At 43.5% G+C, this 4,763-nt stretch overlaps 1 long non-coding RNA gene across 1 annotated transcript; it reads right to left on the reverse strand.

Moving 5' to 3' along the window:
- LOC135980376 (uncharacterized) lies at positions 1-4,075 on the reverse strand. The gene is made up of 3 exons (XR_010597462.1): positions 2,330-4,075; positions 168-311; positions 1-80 (listed from the first exon to the last, which is right to left on the reverse strand). It is a non-coding gene; the product is annotated as an uncharacterized LOC135980376 (long non-coding RNA).
- Between the last annotated feature and the right edge of the window lie 688 nt (positions 4,076-4,763).

The raw sequence follows: 4,763 nt of genomic DNA on the forward strand, positions 1-4,763 counted from the left end.
GAACTTCTTCCAATCTTCAGTCACAGCACTCTTATAGGCAAACTGCTGAATATAAGCCTTCAAGAAGCCAATGAAGACATCTAAGTTAAAAAAATGTATCAATCAACAAAGCCAATGTTTGAAAGCAAAATAAAAATCCTATTTAAAATAGAACTATTAATGCTCACCTGGTCCTCCAAGAAGCTGTTCAAGGTGGAAAACAAAGCAAAGCCTTTCTCATATGGAACAGAAGAATGTGCAACATCAGGGTCTACTTCATTCAGCTTAGGGATCAGGTTAGTGAAAGGGCTTGTGTCTCCAAGCGTATTTATCTGTAACAATATTATACACAAACTCACCCAGAAAGGCTCCACAATTTGCACTGATTTGCAGCCATCTTATACAGTTATCGTCCATCCAAGACCAAGATTACTAGGCTTTGTTGCACATGGCTCTAGCTCATTCCCCTTGCTGAAGTCCCCGAATTGGTACACACTACTAGTCCAACTTAGGGCTGGTCTATACTACAAAGGCTCAAAGCCCCCTAGTGAAGACTCAGCTTATACCAGTTAAAAAAGAGTTCTTTTGCCATTACAGCTAAACCACCCCCCGAAACATCATATGCTAAACTATCTGCATCCACATGAAAGATTTTGCCTGCATAGCTGTGTTGTTAGTTGGGAGTGAGATATTAACATTCTTAACTGACATAGCTATGCTGGCGTTTTGATCATGCTCCCATGTTTTGTTTGTTCCCATTAATGCCATTGATCCCATTAAAGGATGAGTTGCCATGGCAACAGCCTCTTTCCCCATACTGAAATCATAGACAGTTTTTTTGTTTTTGTTTTTGTTTTTTTTAAGGAATAAATAACCACCACCAGAAGTTACCACTGGCAGGATGAACAACAAAACTATCCTAAAGGAGTGAGACATTTTTCTTGGCAGGCTCTGGGGGAAGGGGAAAAATAGACAATTTTTTAAAAGTTAAACCAGAGACAAAGCCTTTGAAAAGGCAACTACCATGACTGCTTAAATGAATTAGCAGTGTGATGGGCACTACAGCAAATGCATTGCAGTAGGAGTTTCAGCCCTTTGTACCATGATCTGAGCTAGGGTGACCAGACAGCAAATGTGAAAAATCGAGATGGGGGTGGGGGGTAATAGGAGCCTACATAAGAAAAAGACCTAAAAAATCGGGACTGTCCCTATAAAATCGGGACATCTGGTCACCCTAATCTGAGCTCTCAAGTGGACACGGTTTTGTGGGAAATTCCACATTTCAGCTAAATCATGCTCCTTGTTCCACTACACTACCAACCTAAGGAATTATTATTCAAATAGGAGACCATTTCCCCCACAAAATACCTTTTAACACAGGGAAAGATGCACTGAGATTGGGGGGGAGGGTCAGGAGTCCATGAGTTCTAGCCTCAGCTCTACCGACTGCTTCTATTTCTGTGCAAGTCACAGCCCTTATTACTGAGCAAGGCCTCACACCCAACCCCAGAGTAAAGTGAAGAATTTCCCCCTCCCAATATTTTACAAATCAAGTTAACACAGGTTGCACAATGCAACAATCAATAAAGCTGAAAATAGAACCCAAGTCTCTAATATGGAAGAGACAGACTACTCTGCTCAGCCACACTCGTTTCAGATAGATTGTCTGAAAAGTGCTTAGCTACCCCATTGCTAACCACTAGACTGAAATCTCCTCCTAGAGACAGAAACTGAGTATCAGGATTCCTGACCTTCAACACTCAGTTTGGTACAGTGTGGAACACCTAGGCTTTGTTGTGTATTTCAGTTCTCTCTCAGACATTTCAATTGCTTATATCACACTCTGGAACGTCTGAAGCTTGAGAAGGGTGGCCTTGGCTATGGCTATCACAAAAAGGCAACTTTTAGCTGCTCACTGGTTCGCTAATTGCTTTGAAGGGTTTTTAAAGCATACACTCTTGCAGTATGTCCTGTACAATAAAGGTTTGCTGTTATTCACTAGGGGTTGCAATATTCAGGAGTAGTTTGAGACGAAATTCAGCCTTTCAGAAGATCCTGCGATCCAAGATCCCTGAGACTTAGGGTCTTCAACTGTCTTAGGCATTTATGAAAATATTACTATTATCTGTAATTCAGCTGCATCATGTTTATATTGAGCAACATAACTTCATAGGTCCATAAACAAACCCAACAAAACAGAAGTTCTCAGCTACCAATGGAAAGGTTTTAAGAAGCATTACTATTATCGTTTTCTATTCCGTATTTCAGGGAAACGTGTTAAGAAAACTTGAATTTGACGAGTTACGTTAAAACATAAACATACAATAAACTTCTACCAAAACTAGTTTACCGTATTTTGCAATTCTCTCCAGCCTCCCAAAGCTTGGAAGTGCCTGAACGGTTCACCAAACAGCCGTCCACCAATTCTACGTTCCAAGTAAACAGTGTGTCCTTCCTTTAGCCTAGAGAATTATCAAGAATAATTCTTGATAACTCATGTGAGAAGGCAAAATATTTCCTCAGAACTTTTGTAGTGTAGAGAAGAGCCAATTTTTCTTAACGCACACACTATTACACCTACCAAGAATGCTCCCATGTTTTGTTTGTTACCAAGTTTCCTGTCCAGCTATGACAGATTTCATGAGCAATAACCTAAAAAATATAAAGCCACACCAGTAGTAGTTATCAAATCCCAACTGGAAGGAAAGGGAGGAGGAGCAGCAGCTGGAATCACAATGGGCTAACAATTATATTTTCAAAGCAGATTTCCATTAATTGTAGGGGTCAGTAAACCTCTGGATATTAGATTCACTCAGATGTGGCAATATCCCACACCACACAGCCTGTGAAAATGTGATTTTCAAATCGTGGTCTATGGACAACAGAGCCTTCGTTGGTGGGCAGCACTGATCTGGCTGGTCACATAGTGCCAGCTCTTCTTGTTTCTAACTGCTAAGTCACATTAAAAGACAACTGCAAACACATTAAATACTTTCCTAACATTACTTTTCCAGATAAGTAACTGCTGTAGTGCAGGGATGTTATGGCATTACAAACGGGAGGAGATATGATCCATATGATCATGAATAGCATGGGAAAGCGTAGGAGACACTAAAAACGTGATCCACATTGAAAATTTGGCATTACAATCCTTCATTTTAGGGACTATCTTCCTCTACCGGAAAAAAATAATAATTAGATTAAATGAATCCAGACTCCTCTCTCCAGACAAATATTAAAATATAACTAGGACAAGCACTGAAGTATAATTTCCACTTTTAAAAAATTATGAACAATTTATTGCAACCAGTTTTAGTTGCTAGATACTAAAGGAACAGGTGACCAATAAATACCATGGACATAGGACCCTGAAAAATCCCACCGTTTTCTCCAGGATCAATTTAGTTACTTTTTTTAACATGGCTTTACCAGTGGCTAGGCTATTCCTAACTCAAATAGTCTTTGTGGGATTTATTTAGAAAAAACGGTTACCTACCTTTTCGTAACTGTTGTTCTTCGAGATGTGTTGTTCACATCCATTCCACATTAGGTGTGCGTGCGTGGCGTGCACGAGCATCAGAAACTTTTCCCTTAGCAGTACCCGTCGGGCCGGCGGGGCCCCCGCCTGAGTGGCGCCACTGCGCCATGCATATATACCCCTGCTGGCCTGACCCCCTCCAGTTCCTTCTTGCCGGCAACTCTGACAGAGGGGTAGGAGGGCGGGTGGTGGAATGGACGAAAAGGTAGGTAATCGTTTTTTCTTCTTCGAGTGCTTGTTCACGTCCATTCCACATTAGGTGAATCACAAGCTTACCTTCGGAGGAGGGTAGGAGTCACGGAGCAATTGATCGGAGGACCGCCTCTCGGGCCTGTTGGTTGACCGCGTAGTGGGTCGTAAAGGTATGCACCGACAACCAGGTGGCTGCTCTGCAGAGCTCCTGGACCGGGACCTGTGCCTGGAAAGCCCCTGAAGCTGCTTGCGCCCTGGTCTAGTAGGCCGTGACTGCTGGGGCCGGAACACCTGCGAGGTCATAACATGCCTGAATGCAGTCTGTAATCCAGGAGGAGATTCGCTGCGCCAACACCGGGAGGCCTCTCATCCTTTCCGCCACGGCCATGAACAGCTGTGTGGATTTACAAAAGGGCTTGGTGCGCTCCAAGTAGAACGCCAACGCTTGGCGGACATCCAGGGAGTGCAGACTGCAGTGACTCGGGTCCGCATATGGTTTGGGAAAAAACACCGGCAGACAAATGCCCTGGCCTAGATGGAATTGTGAGATCATCTTTGGAAGGAACTTGGGTGTGGGCGGAGCTGCACCTTGTCTTTATGAAATACACCTCTACCCCGATATAACGCTGTCCTCGGGAGCCAAAAAATCTTAGCGCGTTATAGGTGAAACCGCGTTATACTGAACTTGCTTTGATCTGCCGGAGTGTGCAGCCCCACCCTCCGGAGCACTGCTTTACCGCGTTCTATCCGAATTCGTGTTATATCGGGTCGCGTTATATCGGGGTAGAGGTGTACTGTATATGGCTCCGAGGCGAGTGCCCTCAGCTCAGATACCCTTCTGGCCGAGGTAATGGCCACCAGGAATGCCACCTTCCAGGAAAGGTGGAGGAAGGAGTAGGTAGCAAGGGGCTCGAAGGGGGCCCCATGACCTTAGAAAGGACTTTGTGAAAGTGAAATGAATTATATTAAAGAAATAGAATGAATTAAAGAATGCTGTATGTACCTTTAAGTAGAAATGAGAAATGCTGCAAGCCACGGGGGCAGGAAAGCAGAC

This window comes from Chrysemys picta, unplaced genomic scaffold (assembly GCF_011386835.1).
Source record: "Chrysemys picta bellii isolate R12L10 unplaced genomic scaffold, ASM1138683v2 scaf2944, whole genome shotgun sequence".
In the NCBI taxonomy this organism is placed as follows: domain Eukaryota; kingdom Metazoa; phylum Chordata; order Testudines; family Emydidae; genus Chrysemys; species Chrysemys picta.